Raw genomic sequence first — 21,992 nt, 5'->3', positions numbered from 1 at the left:
AAAAAGGCAAAAACAAGAACAAAAAGAAAAAAGAAAAAAGCACCACTGGGCACTGACACATCCAGGCTGGGCTTTCCCTATTTAACAGGGTCCAGCCTGGGAAAAAGAACCGCTCAGCACAGCAGTCACCAGACTGGATTTACCCTATTTAATAGGGTCCAATCTGAAAGAGCAAAGAGTGCAAAGCCAAAACAAAATAAAAAGTTGATGTGTGAAAAAGGTCAGTCTGCCCCAGCAGAGATACATGATGGGACAGGCAAAAAGAAAATAAATAGAAGAAAAACTACGGCCCTATGCTCGGGTACAATCCCCTCTGGGACTGCCGGTGGAAGTTCCTCCCCTTCCGGAGCTTTGCCCTTCTCATCCAGTCGGGGAGTGTTCAGTATGTTTTTAAGAGCCTTCACAGCTGTCTCTCATCCTCCAGCAGCCAGTACAGCTGTGGCTACTATGGTAACCCATCACCCTTCATCCAGGGCTCCACCTAATTCCATAGATATAACACCAACACCTGCATAACAACAAACATACAGTATTAGAATATGACTGTGAAACAAACTCAGGGATTACAAGGTTAAAGTTAATAACTTCAGAGTTAAAATACATCTGTTATCATGTATAATTGTCTACCTTGTAGGTTTTATCAGTCTCATATACTTACATCACATTCACATTCTCAGATACAAGTAAATATACATTTACTATCGTGAAGTTAACATCAAAAGTGTTAAGAGTTCAACTCTCAAGAATTAAAATGTGAAAAAAATAGTTTTATACTCAAAGATCAGTCAGCCAAATGTCCTTGATGTGGTTAAACTTCCTGCTGAGAAGACGGAGCCGGCTGAATTGGTCCATGGCCTGACTTGGAAGCTGCTTTTTCTGTGTAGGGTATGTCCCAATGCAGAGAGAAGAAACAGAGAGTTCTTTGCCTAGCATTGGGGTCGGCCCTGCAAGGAAGCAGCATTGCACATGATGACTGTCTTTAAAAGTAGTACTTAAAACACTCTGTGAAAAGTTGTTGTCTTCGGTCCAGCCACATGGTAGACAGTTGGGAGAACTTGGTTTGTCCCGGCTATAAATTGGTGTTAAATATGTTTGCATATTCAGGATGTCAATAAAAAGAGTCAACTTTCTTATTTCATTGATCTGGTGAAAATAACTGGGTTTCTGTTCTTCTCTTTCAGAAACAATATTTTGGGCAGAATTTTATACTTTACTGACTCACTCTCTCAGACCGGTGTTTTGGAGAAAAGTTTAAATCCTGACTCAGACTGCTTGCAGTCACTTGGTTGAAAATGTCAGAAGGCCAGTTCAGCTTCAGAGAGATGTGTTGGTAATACCTTTTAAGGTGCCACATAACAGCTGATGATTACCTGAGTTGGTATCAGAAAAAGCACAATAGTACTGGGTCCAAACCTCCAGATCAGTCATTGGTGGATTTTTCTTTGGATTACAAACAGTGACCTTGGAATCTTGGTCCTGGGAAGAATCAGACTACAGACCAAATGAAATCCATTGAGATTTCAGGTATACCTTCTTTAGATACTGTATACCTCTCAAAATGATACTTCTGAGCCCTCGTGAACAATTTTAAATACTATTGTACTATATGTGTGAAAGGGTAAGAAAGATGGAGCATTTTAGCCTCAGCTTTAGCTGTCAGACTCAGTGGAAGATGTGACTAAGAGGTGCAGATGAGAACCAGGAATCACTGGCAGAGGCAATAACAAGGAGGTTCCCAGAATCCAAGTGGTACCCAGAGGGAGGCAGAAGATATGAGCATATCCAGGACTGTGTGATAGGTCTGCTAATTTGACATAGTGAAGACTACAAGAGATGTAGCACCTTTAGATCACGGTGTATTTGAAGTAGATACAAGAGAATTCACAAAAATCTAAGACCAAGTGTTACGTTCTGTAGAGAGCACGTGTGATGAGAATAAAGGGCATCCTGGGCGAAGTACCAAAATAGATCAACAGAAACGGTGAGAGAGACTACCACGAGTCGTGGTCACCAATCCGAGTCAAGGGGTTCAAGTATCAAAGTAGGAGAGAAACACAATCGCCGAAACCAAGAGCCGAAATCCACAAGGAAGTCAGGAAAAGGTGAGTCTGAGGCCAGAAAAATTAAGTACCAAGTAATAAACACATAGGTAGCTCTGAGACTGGAGACCCAATACTGAGCAGTGAGTGAAGAGCTGGAAGTTCCTAAAATATGAAAAAGTTGGAGGTGTGGTGCTAAACAGGTGAGGTGATTGGTTAACTGTCTAAACAAGCTCTACTCCTTCTTAAGGGGACTTCAGAGGAATTACGTGGAGCTGGGTTTGAGACAACAAGCCAGCACACTGCACAGTTTCTAAACCAGAGGCTTACGCTGGCAAACAGTCCAGCTTTCTGACCTAAGAGCAAAAACGAGGACAAGGCTGTAAGACAGTCAGTAGGCTGCTCAGCATCTCGGCAAGAAGAACAGAAAGAATCTGCAGATTTCACAGTACTTGAGTCAGACTGCATGGGACCTGTTGGACGCATAGCATCTGTGCTGAAGATAGTGATTCATCCCTGCAATGCCAGAAGAGGAGCCTGCGTGGAAGCAGCACACAGCAAACTCCACGACATTATCAACAAGCACGAAAACTCCCACCCAGAAGCCCTCTCAATTGTAGTTGGGGACTTCAACCACTGCAATCTGAGGAAAGTACTGCAAAAATACATTCAGCATGTCACTGTACCGACAAGAGGAGGCAATATTTTGGACCACTGCTACACAACAATAAAAGGAGCATACAAAACGCTTCCCAAACGGTAAGTTGGACCACATCGCTCTCCTGTTGCTTCCTGAGTACAAACAGAAGCTGAAGACCTCCCCCATTGTGAACAGGTCAGTGCGTTGTTGGTCTGAGGAGGCGGAAAGCAGGTTAATAGACTGCTTTGATAGTACAGACTGGGACACATTCAGAGCTCCCGACACAGATTTAAATGAGTATATGGACGCGGTCACCAGCTATATTAAATACTGCACCGACATTTGTGTACCAGAAATGAAAATTAGGTAATTTCCCAATCAGACACCGTTGTTCAACAACGACATTCACAATAAAATAAAAGATAGATCCACCGCGTTCAAATCGGGGGACAAAGAGCTGTACAAGAAATCACGGTATGCATTAGAGGAAGCCATAAAATGCGCCAAACGGACAAAGTGCGGCTTGAAATGCAGTGTGCTGACACCCGGAGGCTGTGGCAGGGATTACAGTCAATCACAGGCTACAAGGGCTGCAGCCAGGAGATTGATATGAACAACGCATCCCTGCCTGACGAGCTAAACCATTTCTATGTCCGCTTTGATGCTCTGAACACGGGCAATGCTGAGAAGACCCCAAGTGTGCAGGGCGAGTTTGTTCTGAAACTCTCAGAGCAGGACGTGCAGAAGACTCTGAGCAGGGTGAAAATCCGTAAGGCTGCAGGGCCTGATGGGATACCACCTCGCGTCCTGAGGACATGTGCAGCCCAGCTGACCACAGTGTTTACGGACATCTTTAACTCCTCCCTGTCAGAGTCCATGGTCCCCACCTGCTTTAAAAAAAACACTATTGTTCCAACCCCCAAAAAGGCAAAAGTGACATGCCTGAATGATTACCGCCCAGTAGCATTAACATCTGTGGTGATGAAATGCCTGGAGAAGCTGGTGTTGTCACACATCAACTCCTCCGTCACAGAGTTCCTGGACCCCTTGCAGTTCGCCTACCAGAACAACAGATCAGTGGATGATGCTGTCTCCCTGGCTCTGCATACAGCCTTGGAACACCTGGACACTAAGAACTCGTATGTGAGAATGCTGTTTGTGGACTACAGTTCAGCATTCAGTTCCATCATACCAAGTCAACTGGTGACAAAGCTCAGGGGATTAGGTCTGTGCAACTCTGTCTGCAACTGGCTGCTGGACTTTCTTATCGAGAGACAGGCAATAAAACATCAACACCACTCACCCTGAGCACTGGAACCTCACAAGGCTGCTGTCTGAGTCCAAGGTTGTACTCCCTGTTCACTCACGACTGCACAGCAAGACACAGCAACAACCGCATCATTAAGTTTGCAGATGACACCACTATAACAGGACTGATCAGTGATGATGACGAGTCCACTTACAGGGATGAAGTCATACAGCTGCTTAGGTGGTGTCATAGCAATAACCTGGACTTGAACGTAAAGAAGACTTTCGGAGACACAGGCCACACACTCACAGCCCACTCAGTATTGATGGAACAGAAGTGGAAACAGTCACCAGCTTTGGATTTTTGGGAATTCACATCTCTAAAGATCTAACCTGGACTGTGAACACTGACTCTATCATGAAGAAGGCTCAGCAGCGCCTTTATTTCTTGAGGTGCCTCAAGTGATGGGGGATGCCAATACATGTGTTGGTGAACTTCTACCGCTGCACCATCGAGAGCATCCTCACCAACGGGATCACCGTGTGGTATGGCAACACCTCTTCGCGAGAAAGAAAGCCACTGCAGAGAATGGTCAATATGGCCAAGAAGATCATCGGCTGCGGTCTCACCGAGATTAAACATCTCTATGAGGACCGCTGCTGTGGTAGAATTCTGGCCATCACAGAGGACAGTCACCACCCCGGGCATGAGCTCTTCACCCCACTGCCCTCAGGCAAGAGATATAAGAGCATACGGACACTTATCACTAGATTCTTCAATAGCTTCTATCCACAAACAGTGAGATTGGCAAACACATTTAGCCATCCCCCTCGGACCACACCTACACCATCACCATCTACCTCTTTATGATTTCTTATCTATTGCACATCTCCAGTCATTGTTTACACGTCTGTATTGTTTACATTCAAACTGTCTACATGTTTACTTGCACATTGTCAACTGTTTGTATATTGTCTTGATGCACTGTTTGCACTTTGTTTTGTTTTTTTACACTTGTTTTACAATCGAGAGACTTTCTGTAAGTAAGAATTCCGTTGTACCAGTACCGGTTACATATGGCAATAAAGTTCAAGTTCAAGTTCAAGTAGAATAAATGAGGTAGTAGCTCAGCTGGAGAGGGGGATAAGCACCAAAATAATTTCCTTCTGTTGGTTCAGCCTGTGGCACTAGAGGTGGAGGTTGGGGGACTCATGTTAAGCCGTCCGTCAAGGTTACAGTCAGCATCTCAGAAACTATGTGAGAGCCCCCACTGAAGCATTTGATTTCGATCCACTGACGAGAGCATAACGTCAGAAAGCAGAAGGTTATACAATACTCATCCCTGGCTGCATCACCAGTGGTTTCTTAGGGGATCTAAAGATATGAAACAAATAAAAAACCCAAAGTATAATGAATTAAAGTACATTAAAGTAATCACTAAGTCAAATTGATTAATGCTAAAATAGTTAGGAGGATATCTGTTACAATATTTTTTAAGACAAGGAATGAAAGCCTTCCTGCTTCCTCTAGTCGGACATCTTTCCATAGACTTCATACATACTTCTCATGACACTGAAAGATACTTCTTATCTTGTCAAGAGAAGTGTGCTTTTGTGGCTGTAGGATCAGAAGATATAAAAGTGAATGTTAGCTGAGCTTTGGAACATTACATTTCAGAGAGAAGGTATGGATAAAGTTGGGGAAGACCTCTATCATTAAAAGGAATACATCAGGACTTCTGAATATTGCTGGCATGAGATGGTGGTGGGGGTGATTCAGTATGATTTAAAAAATCGTTCTAAAAACAAACATAATTTCATAATTTCACAAACATTTGCTGCATATGAATTTTTATTTATGTAGATTATGTTTAATTTTGCTTAAAATGTTGCTTTCAAATTAACACATGATTTCATATTTAATCAAATATTTTATGTTAATATAATTTACATTTTACTGTGCACTATATTCAAATAATTCAGATTCTAATTTTAATCTATTGCAGTCTATTCTAAGCAACAAATGAGAGGGAGACAGAAGACATAGATGGATAGATAAAAATAGTAGATCGCAGACAAGCATGCTTCAAGTTGGTACAGCCCTGTGAAGTCCTGTCAAGCCTTGTCTACACCTGTGAAGAACTGTCAAGCAATGTGAGCCCTATGAAGCCTTGATCATTTCAGTGACAGTAATAGGAAAGCAAAGTTTAGTGAAGTAGACATCTCTGCAGTACAGGAAAAAAAAGACAGGGTGAAAGAATAACAATTCAGAAAAAGATGGATGCAAGGAGAGGGACACTTCAGATGTTTACAGCTTCCTCCCAAACCAGTGAGTCTACCGTCTGAACTGTTGTGTGACACGATGTGACATTTCTGTAGTTATACAGTACATGCCAGGTTTTTTCCACCGATTAAGGGGCTTAGATTATGGCAGCTGCTTAAGTGTGTTAAAAATGACTTTTTAAAAGACACAGGAAAAAAAAAACAGAATTGCTTATGGATTTTTTTAGAGGACAAAGCATTTGCCAGAGGGAATAAACTATGAATGTTATAAAAGTACTTCTCAGATGGGTTAAGGCTCTGCTTCAATGCACTAATTCCACTCTTTTGGCTCTGTTGTAATTCTGCCACCCCTACCTCCATGGTTCACCAGCTGCCACTGGTGGAAGCTCTGCAAGGGGAAAAAAGGAATTTCCCCATGGAAAATGCTGATGGCTTGCACTAGTATATTGTTCTATTTAATATAACATCCCTTGATTTCAAGTCTGTTATAACTATGTATCCTAACCTTCTGTTTGCAGTTTTTATTGCTTCTTCACCTTGTCTAGAGCATGTGTCGGCCACTTTTGGCATGTGTGACGTGAGTGGGATGCAAAAAGATTTTGAGTGGCACGAGCAATGAAAGTCTAATAAGCCGCAAAGAACCTAAGTTGATAAAGCAAAAAAAAAAAAACTATACTTGACTGCTCTGTCAGGAGAACTATAATTCGGACTAGTATTTATAAATTTATAAATGTAAGTGACTAGGGCAAGGTACCATTTTGTTTTAATTGTAAAATGCTCAGTTTATTTATTTGTGTTGCTGAGGCAAACGGGTCATAGTGAGGAATGGAGAGCAAAGAAGGGTCTTTTTTTAACTCTTGTAGGAAAGGTACATTACGAAAATCGCACAATACAGTATATTGCAATGCCTGGAAAAATCATCTAGACAGCATATAAAAAGAGACTCTTCTCAATTGTTTGGATGATACAGTCGTATCCAGAATTGAGGACTTACCTGTGTCTGCTAAATCATGGTGGCAATAAAGACAAAATTGTATTTAAAGTTGTGTGTGATGACTGTATGTACTGTATGAGTAAGATTTATGCTGCCTAAAACCTGTGCATGGCACAACAATAGGATAGAATATATCGAAGACATTTGCTAATTATTCTGAGAAAAAAGAAAAAACTATTTTCTTTGACAGTACACACTGCCCCAGTTATGATTAGATTAAAAGGTAGTTGGTCTATTATTGATGTTAAAGTAACAATGGTACGCAGCTCTGTAAATACAGTATAAATGGAACATATTATATAAATATTAGTACATATGCTAATTCATGGCTTTCCCCTTCCATAAGACCACTATGTCAAGAAAATGTTTCAGCACAAATACCTTTTTTATGTACTGTAGCTTCATCAAGCTAAGTGTATATCATTTTATACAGTATGTTTCTTCCAACTGCATGCAGCTAGCTATAGGCTTAGTGCAGCCTTTTGACTGCATTATCTTTTTGAATTTCTTCTGTTGCTTGGATGGTGTTTGCTCTTCCTTCCGTTTTGATATGATTTGCAAGCTCGTTTAGTTCAATAACTAGACCAGAATATAAATAATCTTGGTCCCTATATCTAGTAGCATTCCTCTAATGGCATCACCCCAATTTGAGCATTCACCTCTGTGAATTCACCTCACTATCTGTGCTTTCAGTTCTATATCCATTGAGCAGCCCTCAATTTAAATACACACATTACTTTCAACACTTACAACTTAACAACCTTTATAATGTGGAACTTTTTCAAAAGTCTTCTGAAAACTTAAATATGCCATAAGATACAAATTAAGAAATTTTCTAATTAAGAAATATCAATCCAATTATGAAAATCAGGTCTTGATACTACAGTAGTTTGCTATGCATGCAAATTAATAGAAGTCACTGGTATACACCCTTATTAAAAGAGAATACCAAGCCTGTTCTCTTCCTCATCAGCCTCCACCACCACTTTTGAATTTCATTTGCTGGAAAGCAGAAGTTACACTATTTTAAAACATGAAGGGGAGTACACAAGGGGTAGGGATTGGTTACTTTTTATTGTTGGACTGAACTGAAAAAAAGAAAATAAAATGTTCGTAAAACTTGCTTCTATAAGAGATAAGATCACTTTATTGGCCACATACAATTTCTTGCACTAGGAATTTGTCTTTTCACATACACCAGCTTGCTCTCCATGAGACACACACAGGCACAGAGAAGCTTGGGGTCAGAGCACAGGGTCAGCCATTTATATGGCACTCCTGGAACAGCTGGGGTTAAGGGCCTTGCTCAGGGCTCAGGGTAGGATTCCTCTGCCAGCTGCAGAATTTGAACCGGCAACCTTCCAGCCCCAGGTGCAGAGCCTTAGCCACAGTGCCACCACTCCACCCCTTTAGTTGTTTCTATTTAAGCAAGTAAAGAGGATTTATTTTTGATGTGTGTGATTTTTTTTTCTTTTATGTGTTTTGTCTGTCCCGGGCTCCCATGTCCACCAGTCTCTCTGTCCTGGGCTCCCATGCCCTCTAGTCTGGGCTTCCATGCCCTTAAGTGTTATTTGTTCCCCTGTTCCGTCAGGGTTTATTGTCATTTTTCTAACTTTTTGCTTGTTCGGTCTGGGGGGGGGGGTGGGTACTGTCACGCCCAGTACACCTAGAGGGCACTCAACTTCTGTCCTGTTCCTAATTCCCTGTGATTATTCATGTCTTTCTGGTGTGTCTTGTTGTGTAGCCTATTTACTTCCTGTTTCTGCTCTGCTCCTCGCTCAGCATTGAGGTTCATATGTCCTGAGACCTGCCTAACACCAGGTTGCTCCTCCTGTCCGTGGCCTGAGGGCATAGGTTTCTACACGGCATTTCCTGAACAGCTGAGCCCGGGCTAACCCCCGTCCCACCGCTACACATAGGGTCTTTTTCCGCTCTCCTGCCATTCCATGGTTCGTCCCCTTCGACATCCATGACACTAATCCTGGACAAAGCAATAGTCAGAATGGGAACAATACTGGATCTATGCAAGCCATCTTTAACTAAATTCCTTCTTTTCAATTTATTTTGGACCACAAATACCAACAGAAAACAACGTTCACCCAGAAAAACTATAGTCTGTACCGTATGCAACATTAGTCTCTGTTTCTGTTTTGGAACAATAATACAGGGTCTGTTAGGCTTAAAATGAAGGCCACATACAGTACTAACTGCTTTTTACTCCATCTGGTATATGATTTACTGCTAGATGTTCATAAATCATAATTGTAATGGTTTCTGTTTACTAAAACACACACTGTATTTCTGAAGCGTTAACAAACACCTCTCATTAGTTTGTAACATCTGGGAGTCAACATGTTCAAGTCTAATTGCTGCATGAGTGAATGATGAATAAAAACCATAATACATGTCACTGTGTTTTCACAGAGGAACTATCAGCCATATGTGTCTAGGTGAATGACAAATAAAAACAGCCATTAAATCATTTAATTCAAACCTGCATTCCCCAAGGGGATTTATGAACTTCAAAACGAAACCTTGAGGAAACTATCATTTGCACCATCAATTGTCCAGTCCTGTCTCCACTGTTACCTGTTACCATGTGTTGCACTAAATCTACAGTCTTTTAAAATATATGTGCTCGGTACGTGAAAATAAAACATATTTTATACCCAAAGTAAAAGCAAAAATTCTATAATGAGCACTTACAATGCAACAACAATGTATGTAAGCAAAGATTTAATGACACAACTTCTGAAACCCTGTTATGCAATTACAGTCAGTACTCAAAGCCAGTACGAATTAATGTTTTCTCTATATAAAGACAGAAAAAGAGAAATGATACAAATAGCACAAGGTGATCTGTCACACTAAAGTTATACATTATACATAACGATAAAAGTACATAAATCGCTTAAAGTGTCATTTATGTCAGTGTGTGATCTTGCTAAATCAAATAATTCCCCTTCTGCTCATTACAATTTACTGAAATAAAACCTATTGCTTCTTACATTGCTCCTCTATAATTGTGCATTAACATCAAGTCCTGATCGATTTCTGTGTCCTCTGTGTTTAGCTTTTTCTGAGCAAAGCTCATCTAGCCCTGTCTTTTAAAGAGCAAATACAGATTACCTACCGCATGTCTCACAGAAACACAGTGATGCCTTTCCCTACTCATCATTATGAAGATGCATAGTTATGAACCTACTGACCTTTCAACCCTATCGACTTGTCTGTACCAGAAAAAAATATCAAATGTTGCAGAGCCACTAGTGCTTAAAGAATATCCATGAGCAATGAAAAAAGAAACCTAAACACATTTGCCAGAAAAAGTCAATGATTTATTTGTATTATACTAGAGAGTTTTCACTCAGATATACATGTAATGCTTTTACACTACATATCATAATTTGGGATAAAAGTAATAAATGAAATGGGGGAAAAATGGGGGGGAAAATCAGCATCTCCATGTGAACGTGCTTTTATGTTCACTTGGAAAAAATAATTTTTCCATGTGAACATACAGTAAAAGTGTGTTTTAATCTTACCTGTGCCTTTCGGACGATAAACAAAATGTACAGTATATAGTAGGTTCAGTGCCTTGCAATAGAAAGGATTTGGTGGTTAAAAGACTTTTGGCTGCTGTTGATGCCATGTAATAAGGGAACTGGAACATCTGATAACATCCAAAAAAAACCTCTGCACCATAGAACAATCTTCTATTTGCAGGTGTTGAAGGGAAATATACTGATCAACAAAGAAAAAAATATAATTTATATGACACCAAAGATGTAGGAGTGCTGAGGATGTTAAGTGAATGGTTACATATAAAGGGATTGCCTGCATAGGATGAAGAGCCTAGGATGTAAGGAAATAGTAGTGAGGACCCTATGCAGAAAACCAGGATGATCTCCAGAGGCGTAGTCGATAGAACAATCCGAGGTCCAAATGCCTAAGTTTAACAAACTGGTGCAGAAGTACAAAAACCAGAAGCGGAGCCGTAACCCTTGAGGAAGCCGAGAGTCAAAACCAGAACAGGAACCATAGTTCCAAAACCAAAACCAGGAGATGTAGTCAGAGAACAAACCAGGGTCAGGAAGCCAAAAAACAAGTAGTAAGTATTAGCGAGAATCGGAGTAGCTCTAGCCAGGAAAAACCCTAATACTGAGCACAGGAGAGAGTGTGAAGCAGCATTAAATAGGCTGGGGTAAATGGGCTAATTGGTAACTGTGCTGGAATGTGAGGTGGAATGACGAGTCCTCCAAGGGCGTGGCGTAACATAGGACCCCTATGCAGAGTGAGGAATGATCCACCACTATGTCAAGATGGGATGGAGGAGGGATGCATGAGACCATATGTGAGAGGGGTTTGATATACTGTACATACCTGCAAGAAAGGACGTTTTGAATTATTATGATTTTAAACAGCTAGGAGAAAGTGGTGTGGCTGTCATCCTCCCTCCCAGACTTTAGTGAAGAGCTTCATATTTTTGGAGTCATTTGGATTAATTGCTCATCCATGACAGAATGTGAGGCGCTCTAGTGACTTTGTTGCATGTTGAATGTCAAATCTAGAATGCCCCACTTGTCACGTAAACAATTTGTGAGAGAATCATCTTGAGAATCATCTCAGGCAGACTCGCTCAATGGCTGAGCCAACGCCTCTAATTCTTTATTAGCAATGAACCAAGATTTCGTGGTGATCTCCCTGATGGACATATTCTAATGAGTATAACACATGAGTGTAGAACAATATGCTAATTATTGTGTACAACAGACCATTTGATGTGGAGATCCAAGTGTGATGTTCTCGGCTCTGGGCAGGCATGCCTAGTCACCAAAGATCTACATGTAGTGATTGATGGCCACCTTACACCATGATGCTACATTGATCAATTCTTGGGACCTCATTTCTTAGTCTTAATGTGGGCTCAGCCTGACCTGACAACATTCCAGCAGGACTGTGCACATCCTCAGGCTGATCAAGTAACACATTTTCATGTAATATGAGGATATGATCATTCTGGTGTGTATGCCCTACTCACCTGACTTCAGCCCAACTGTACAGTGGCAGATTATGGTGTAAAATGATGTATCATAAATGTGTAGGTTGTACTGCTTCCAATGTTTTGACTTGTGGATGGCAAGTAATAATCAGCTCCATGGATTTACCTTTATTTTATCAATTTAATAAAATGTCAGTGAATCTGCTAAAAATATTTTCTGATAACTTTATAAATTGGTTGCAGTTATAAGTACTATTTCTTTGTATACAGTATACAGTATATACTGTTACAGCCAGAGGGTTTGGAGCAGACCAGGGTAGCGTGGTCTGAATCACCTATGTACATACGTATAACCATATTTTCTGTAATAGAAAGGAAAGAGCTAATCAGCTGGTATTTAAACCTGCTCATCCTGTTTTGTACCTTAATGTCACCTTCTCTGTCTTGATTCTGAATTCAGAGTCTCTAAAATAAAGATCAGAGCAAACTCTCTTCAAATAATGTTCATAGTTCAATATTCTTTTCAGATTAGTTGAACAGAATCAGTTTCCAAGCACAATTAGAAAGAGCAGAGGGAGATGGATGATAGTTATGACAAAGTTCTTTCCTTCTCTTTCCCTCCTATTTTTGTATTAACACTATAGTTTATTCCTTCGGAGGCTGGTTTAAAGATCTCACTAGGAATAGCCCAGTATACATTTAATATTTATTCTTTAATATGTTGGTCTTTATGATTTATGGGGAAATTAATGAATCTGAGTAAATACTTCAAGCTCCTATATTTTCTTCCCTCTTTACTTGTCCCCTGGCCCAATGACAGTTACAGGAATCTCACCAAACATATTCCAGATCTTCTGAGTATGGTAATCAAGCTGGGAAGTCCACATGTTGCTAACCTCAGATGAAACTCAGCTTCCCTTAAGTCACAACAATATAAAATCCTTTGCCTATAGAAAAAGAGTTAAGTAGTACAGGCACTGTAGAAGGCATGTTGAGATAACATGAAAAAAGATGACATAAACAAAGATTATTTTACTTTAGTCTGACAATCAAAAGCAGTATTCCACACAGGAGAACATGAAATCCTCATGCCAAGGCTAAAAATGGAGCAGTGTTAGTAAAGCTGGAGATCCTCAAGAGACAGAAGGCAGTCACTATAAAAGATGGCTATTGATATGTCCTTCAAGAACAGGACCTACATTATGTTCTGACTCAGGATTCAAGAAGACAGGGGATGAAGAGAGGTGATAGTGCAGACTTGTCACACCTTCGAGGTGAAGTGTTCATCAGTGTCTGTGGGGCCTCCTGATAGGACCATGGAATTAAGAATGGGGAAAGAGGCGAGACAAAACAATGAAGATACTGTAGGCAGGGGCTGTACTAATTATTCATTAGTTGGTTTTGAAATGTTTTATGTTTGCTGTAAGTAGAACAGTTGTGGTGTGTTGTTTTCAACTGAATATTTGTTCTAAATGTTAAAGCACTAGTTTCAATAGGGTAAGATGTGTTTGGTTTTTTTTAGTTTGGTTTCTGTTAAAGTGGGAGATTGCGTATTTTCAATGGCTTTATTTCAGAGCTTTAAGTAAACGGTGGCTATTGTGAGTATCGTTAGTTGTGTTACAGGTTACGACTATGTTCTTATTTTCCCCCAGACTTTATTTTTTTTCAGGAAGTGGGTAATAACATCCGTCAAGTGTAAGAAAACGAAGCTTTATCATGCAAAACTGACAGGAAACCAGTGTGATAAGAACAGCAGTTATGTTTATAAGCGCCATAAGATATGTGTTAGTTACTAACAATTTTACAAATCGTTTCAATTCCAAGGTAAAAGCAAATTTAAAAAGAAACATAAATAAGTCTGAAGTCACTACTAAAAACACAACTATTTGTTCAACATTTTTTTCATTGAAATTAATATGCATTCCTTAATAATGTTACTGCCAAATTGCTTTTATGCAGTACTTCAGAAATATAGTACTTTTTGGAAGCTGTCAAAAATGCTTGCAGCTCTAGCTTTATACTGGATCTATGAAAAAATTAAAACAAAGGAATACAAGCTGCAGTGCTTGCTAAAGCAACATAAGCATTGCATTTATTTATATTTATAAGATCAGAGATAGAGGGCAATTGAATATTTTTTCTGAGAGCATTTTACGTCACCATACCAAAACTATAGGTTTACACTATTACCAACGTTGGTTTTTATTAATAAAGTATTATGTATTGTATTTATGTTAATACTAATAACATAATTCCTTAATCTGGTGTTCTGCTTATGCAAGATAAAACAGAATATTCTTGTTCTTAGTTTAAAACTTCTAACAGTTCTTAGCAAACTGTAGTTTTATATTGGGTCTGTGAAATTAATGTGCTTAAGGTGCTTAAGGTGTTTCTCTTGCAGTCAATTTAAGAAATATTTGCTGCCTCAGTGCTGGGGCACTGGGTTCAATTAAAGTGTTGCTATCTATATGGAGCTTGTATGTTCTTCTCGTGTTCACATGGGTTTTGTTCAGGTGCTCTAGTTTCCACCCACAGTCCAAAAACTGTTCGATTAATTGGCTTCTGAGAAAACTGGCCCTGGTGTGAGTGTATATGGGTCTACGTCTTTGTGTGCCTCGTGATGGACTGGCATCCCATGCATGGTGTATCCCACCTTGCTTGCCAGGTAAGGCTCTGACTGCCATGTGACCTTGTATTGGGTAAAGAGATTAGAAAATGGATGGATGGCTGAAATTCCTTTCTGTCTATACTTGCCTTAATAAAAGCATATATATTCTGTAAACATTCTCACAAATTCAAATCTGAATTCATCACATTCTCATACCAACCACAGAATGAGAAATGTTGCACTAAGTCTGAGGAACTGACTAACAAACATGCACAGATTTTTTTCCCAGTTTAATTCCTGAACATTGAACAATGCTCACTTTTTGTATTTTTTAGGTGTTTTTTTTTACTTTTAGTAAGTTAAACTAAAGTGTTTTTCATTACACATTACATTACTGTACATTATGTGTCCATGTTTAAATTTCAGAGCCCAATCTAGGTTTGGTCCACATCTGCTTTTAACATCAGCTTTTTTTGGTCCTGCTACCTAGAACTATTTATGGAATCAAAAACCGTCCACCACAAATGGAGCTCATTGAAGTGATGCGCATAATATTAATCATTAATGGACTTCAATTAATGGAGTTCTTTCTCTTTCTCTGCAAGAATAAAAGCTAAATTAGAATCCGTTTTTTAAGAGACTAGTAGAACAAAGAAGATAAATGCATTTATTTTAGCCCCATTCACAAGTACAGTACATTTACTCAGTTTAACCTTATTAATTTTATTTCAGATGAGAACCTGAAAAGACAGCCATTAGTATTAACTTGAATGGAAATGAGGAAAAATCCAGATTAAAGGAAGATTGAAAAGATGGGTTGTCAGTACAATGCATGGTGAAACATCAGACATTTTAAAATAAAAATATTTAATGATATTCCAGGTGATGATTTTCTGAAACTGAGGTATGATAAAGTTTCACTATAGTGTATTTCTGTTTGGAAAATAGAGCATTAAAAGGCTATAGGGTGTTCTGTAAAATATAACATTGGTTGGACTCATTTATTATTGCAGCAGGAAAATGGTAGTTTTCATTCAGAAAGTATATTTCTTTTACAGTGATCGAGTGAATATAGTCCAATATACTGTTGTTTTTTAGGGTTTTTTTTGCCTTTATGAGGGTTAGCCAGACATGCAGGGGCTCTGCAGTTCTTATGAACTGTTGTAAACTGAGCCCCGTCAGTGCAATAGTGTTTTTTGATCACTATTTCGATCACGATCCAAGTTCTTCTTTGCTGGCGTTGGGCTTGTTTTGGTCAGACAGAGAACTGAGTAACTAACAGTTACTGTTGTCTAACATAGTGTTTCTTCCTTGTGTGTTCTAGGAACTTCAGCTTCCTTGACTTGAGTTATCTCATTTTCCATTTCCATTCTACAAGAACCGATTATTTTGACTGGTGTGCAATCTAACGTATTGTAAGTAAGTTGTTCTTTCCTTGTGTACTGTATATGAGGTGGCAGGTCACAGATACACAATGAAATGCTTGTGCCAGAAATCCTGGAAAGATGCCATGCCTGCTACAGTATCTACAGTACAACTTCTATAGCCTTATTTCTGTAGTTAAGATGGAGCCATGGTACTGGATAGCCAAGATATTGACTGTCAGTTACAGTGTGTAGAAGTATTAATTTCTTATAACTGGATTCAATTGGAGTTCCTATTGTTTGTGTTATTCTGCAGCTGTTATGACATTGCATTCTGTATTTATTGTTAAGGGAAAAATATACTTGATTAAATATACTATAAATTAATGTTTATATATCAGGGGAGGGAATTTATGATCAGAGTAAACCAACAAACCTTGTTTTGAAAAATTTCCATTGATCAAAATTATACTTCACTGACTGTACAGTTGCAAAGCAATGAGAACAACAAAAGTATAATTTCATAGTCATAACAATACTCATACAGTACATAGAAGCATGACTTTTGTATACAAGATCAAAGAACAGAATTGGCAGAAGGCTGAACCAGTGGATTACAAATCAAGAAATTTCAGTTTCAAAGTAAAGATACAAGTCCTAAATATAGTAGCACACCTTACCAAAGGAATCATAGAACACATTCCTTCACACAAATCTTGAACTCCATACTAGGCACAAAACAACATTGATACAAACACTTAGTAGCTGGTGTCTTGTGAATCATGTAATTTCTCATTATCCCTTTTTTGTCAAGCTTGTGACGGAGTCTGCTAGCAGAATCTGTATGTTACTATATACCCATATAGCGATAGGAGCTGCGAACTCCTGCTGAATTCACATGCTAAACTCTAACCTTCACGCTTGCTGTAGGACAGATACTTCTCCCTCCCCATCTTCTGAACTAAACTCCCTGATGGGGAAGGAATGTTTATACTAAACTCCCTGATTTTTAAGTGCTTTCTGAGTCCTGGAGTTTCTTGAGAAAGCTACTTCAAAGACAGGAAGGGTGTAGAGAAAAGTGTATATAAGCTGTGTAAAATATAACAATAAGCCTCAAATGTATTATTCCTTGTATGCATACAATAAAGTTAGGCTTGACGAACAGAAACTATAGGCCTGAGTCTCTTGGTTTCGACACTTGTAAAATAAGCTGATATTTATGCTAAGAGTGTGACATTATAAGAAACATGGACGATTCTACCATGTGTGAGGTCCCTTAATTTATTATGGTAGAGCTCAGGACTTTCTACTATTTTCACAATTACCATTCACAGTGCAATGCAAAAACTTCACTTTTCATGAAGATAAATCAGCCAAATACATTATTTTTCAAAGAATGATAGATTAGTCTATCTAGTAACACAAAAATAAATATTTATGAATGCATCTTAAAATAAGGAAAAAGTATCCCAAAATCAAGAATAGATCTGTCTGAGCCCAGTCTATTTCTAAGTGATTATGGAGTTCAGTCAGTATAAGTCTCCTCCACTTGCTGCTTTTTAGAAACGTGAAAGTGTTTCTGCATACAGAATCTGTAAAACTGATTCTTGATGTGTCATCACATATTAAGCCAGGTTCTTTGTTCTCTGACATGCATTTTCCCATCAATTTTCTTCTTAATGCATAAAATATATAGAACTCTTACATAGAAACAAACTGTGAACATTCATCCATCAATTTTTAAACTGCTTTATCCAATACAGGCTCACGGGGGAGCAAGAGCCTATCCTGGCAAGCAAAGGTTGCAAGGCAGGATACGCCCTGAATGAGACATCAGTCCATCACAGGGCACACGTAGACACAAACACACACACAAAGCACCGGGAAGCCAACTAACCTACCAGTATGTCTTTGGGCTGTGGGAGGAAACCGGAGTACCTGGAGGAATCCCACGTGAACACACCGTTTCCTGGGGGCCAGTACTGGTTGTAACAGACCCAAGAGCTAGGGTGCTAAAATTCCATGGGGGAGTGGCTAGCTCACAGCACTTTGGGCACAGGACAGGCTGGCATTAACCCAGCCTGAGATTAAACTGTCCATAGAAGTAAGCGTCCGGAGTCAGGAAGCAAGAGTGCAGGGAAGTCTGACTCATTAGATTTGGACAGGATTCCTGCTAGTGGGCTTCATGGAAAAGAGGGTGACGTGGGTTAGCAGACACCTGAAATCACTTGAAATGCAGGAATAAAGGACTAGAACGCAGGAAAGGGGTGTTCAGGGAAGGCTGGTGCAGGATCGGGAAGAGCCATCAAAGGCCAGAGCTATGCCTTATCTAAGGGGCATCGCAGGGCAGAGGGGTCTGACCTCCGACCAAGCAGGAAACTCCAAATCAGGGTGGTCCCACCAGAGGGCAGCAGGAGCCAGCCTCAGGGGGGTCTTCTCCTCAGAGCAGGCTAGACATGTGCTGTCAGCTCAGTCTCCTGGAAGATAATCTCTGGAAAAGCACCAGGAATCAGACAGACACCAGCTGGTTTAAATGCTCTCAGATCACCTGCTGCCATGGGAATTTTCACTAAAGGCAAGTGTTCTGCATAAGGTGTCTCTACGGCAATCAAGCAGAGTGGAGGCATGGCCACTGGCCAGTACTACTGCGACATGCCCAACTGTGCTCCAGTTAGAAAGTACTGCTGATCATGTATCAAAATAGATTATGCATTTTTCATCAGCTTCCAAAGATCCAGGGTAAATATAGTTCTCTTTCATTTAAAATTTTGTTTCATATTGTCTGCTATCATGCTTGTGAGATGGTTTGTGATCAGCTTTTGTTTATGTTTAAGGGAGAGAAGAAAACAATCAGTCTGCAACAAGATACTTTATTGATCCCTTGAGGGAAATTGCAGCGCAACAGCAGCTTAGCACAGTCAACACAGCACAGTGTATCGAAATGACACAATAATAAAACAATACAATACAATCAGTACAGTCAGTGAGAAGTGCACTAAGAAGAGTTGCTCACGGTCCAGAATATAAGGATTACACACAGTTGTCTAGTTCAGCTCGGTTTTATTAGCTAATTCAAGTAAAGATCTATTTAATTTTTTAAAGGTTTTGGCTGGATACCATTTTTCCAAACATCTACAAACCTATGCACTGGAAAACTAAAATTAAGTTAGTAATCCACATTGTTAATCGATGATACAGTTTCCGCCCTTAATGCTTCTGTTTTTATAAGTTGCGTCCATTTTTTAGTTTTTCTATAATGTGTACAGAGCATCTTTTGAAAATTACAAACAGGTTTTGCTAAATAATTTTAGCATCCAAGCAAGTAAAAGTGAAAGCATAGACCATGTCAGGTAAAAAAAAGTTTCTAAGTGAAAAAGTGCAATGGCTAAAATAAATAAACACACATCCGTGAAATATACTGTACATTAAGTTTTTTCTTCATGATAAAAATGCTAAGTGTTTGTAACCACATTGTTTTCTTTTTTGTTGAGATAATATAATTCCTTTCACCCACACAGTTGTGTAGAACAAACCAGAACTGAATAATTAAACAACAGCTAAGAGCATCTATAGTTGGGGGTGGAGAGACAGCTGTTATGAGTCTTGCAAACCAGAAAATAATATCATTATTTGGTCTCCACAGCAATAATGATTTTTTTATCACTTTACTTTGGAAACAGTGTGGGTCAATCCCACATATAAAAGTATTTATATTATTTTACTGAAGTAAACAATTTTGTTTTAATAAATATTTGGAACATAAAGTTTGTAATACACAACACAGCTAAAGTCACTTCTGAAATATTCTTTCAGAAAATGTTGGAGCCTGTCATATAAATGTTCCTATTGATCAGTTTATAATGTAGATTTTGGGAAGCCTCAGAACTACTTGGGATTATTAATTAAACCCATAATCTGTATTGCTATGGAGTTAAGGGCTGTTACTGTCTCATTGTGTGAATAATGGATTCATAAATAGGGTTTACTGGAATAGTAGTGGCTTTTCATGACCAATGGCAATGCCATCAAAATGCCTTTTTTTAGGCTGGGGCAGGTGAGCATTGCCTCATTAAGGTAAATAGGATACAACTGTAGTTAATTGAATAATAAATAATAAAATAAAATGACCCCGGAAGATGATCTGGAGTTAATCTGTTTAAAAGGAAAGCAACCGCCTGTGCTTGACAGGAGGATGAGTGGGCATTGAGGTTAATCACCTTGGTCCCAGGTGAGGCAGTATGCTGACCAGTCAGATGGCTACTAACAATGTCATCTGAACGATATTCAAGGGGAGGGTGGGGCTGACTGAAGCTAGTCATAGTAAGATATTATATTACCTTCTCTTTAATTAATAAAAATAATTAATAATTAATAATTGCTTACACTTATAAAGCACTTTTCTGGACACTCCACTCCAAGCACTTTACAGGTAATGGGGACTCCCATCCACCACCACCAATGTGCAGCATCCACCTGGATGATGCAACGGCACCCATAGTGCGCTAGAACGCTCACCACACATCAGCTATCTGTGGGGAGGAAAGCAGTGTAATGAAGCCAGTTCATAGATGGGGATTATTAGGAGGCCATGCTTGGTAAGGGCCAATGGGAAATTTGGCCAAGACACTGGGGTTACACCCCTACTCTTTTCGAGAAACGCCCTAGGATTTTTAATTACCACAGAGAGTCAGGACCTTGGTTTTACTTCTCATCTGAAGGACGGCGTCTGTTTACAGTAGTGTCCCCGTCACTATACTGGGGCATTAGGACCCACATGGACCGCAGGGTGAGCACCCCCTGCTGGCCCCACTAACACTTCTTCCAGCAGCAACCTTAGTTTTCCAAGGAGGTCTCCCATCCAGTTGTGAGTTGCAGAGTGATATGTTAACTTTTTGCCTTTACCCAGCAACTCCTGTCAGCAATGGTTGCTCAGGGAATCTAATAGCACAGAGAGGAAAGTAAACCTGGTAACACCACAGGTGTTTATTGCAGGGTTCCCAAGATCCCTTTCATACTTTCCTCTATCTGCTGATTCTTTCTTGCTCCGTTTGTCCTCCTTTACACTGGCTCCTTTGTTTCTATTGCCTCTCAAACAGGACCTTCCAGTAGTTAAGGGTATTAGTGTTATAGACAGCTTTCCTACATTTGGTTTGCTTTCGTACACTCATCTAACAATGACTGGTTCTGACTGAGGCGTTGGATAAGAGCAGGAAGATAGGATTACTGTCTATACACAGGGACATCCACTACTATCCCTCTTTGCCAGGATTATATTCAAGATCGAGGGGCAAGAGTATACTATAGTGGCACACGTTTATCATTTATTTCTGTGGAAGGGACCCAAATATTAACTTGAAAACAAGTACACAGCCATCTATGGCTGTAGGCAGTAACGGTGATGGGGAAGCTTTATTGTCTATACCAGTGGTTCTCAAACTTTTTGGACCAAGTACCACCCCTAATCCAACCAAAGCATCCAAGTACCACCTACAAGTCATCATCTCATAGGAACCCCAGAAATTCTCAATGACCAACAAGAGCGCGCGTGCACACACACTCACACATACATATATAAATATTATAATAATAAACTTTATTTGATATAGCGTTGTTAAAGGTGGCTTCTCAAACCGGTTTACAGAACAAAAACAGTAACAACAACAAATAAAAAAAATAAAAAAGCACCATTTCAGTGAGAGGGGTGAGCCTATTTAGTCGAGCAAAGCAGATGTGAATTAATTTTTCTAGCCTTGATACAATTCACAACAGAGTCCAACAGATTTTAAATCGTCAGGCATTTTCTTGACGGCAAAG

Source organism: Lepisosteus platostomus, chromosome 1 (assembly GCF_059453375.1).
Source record: "Lepisosteus platostomus isolate fLepPlt1 chromosome 1, fLepPlt1.hap1, whole genome shotgun sequence".
Lineage (NCBI taxonomy): Eukaryota > Metazoa > Chordata > Actinopteri > Semionotiformes > Lepisosteidae > Lepisosteus > Lepisosteus platostomus.
Note: the sequence above shows the minus strand (reverse complement) of the source record.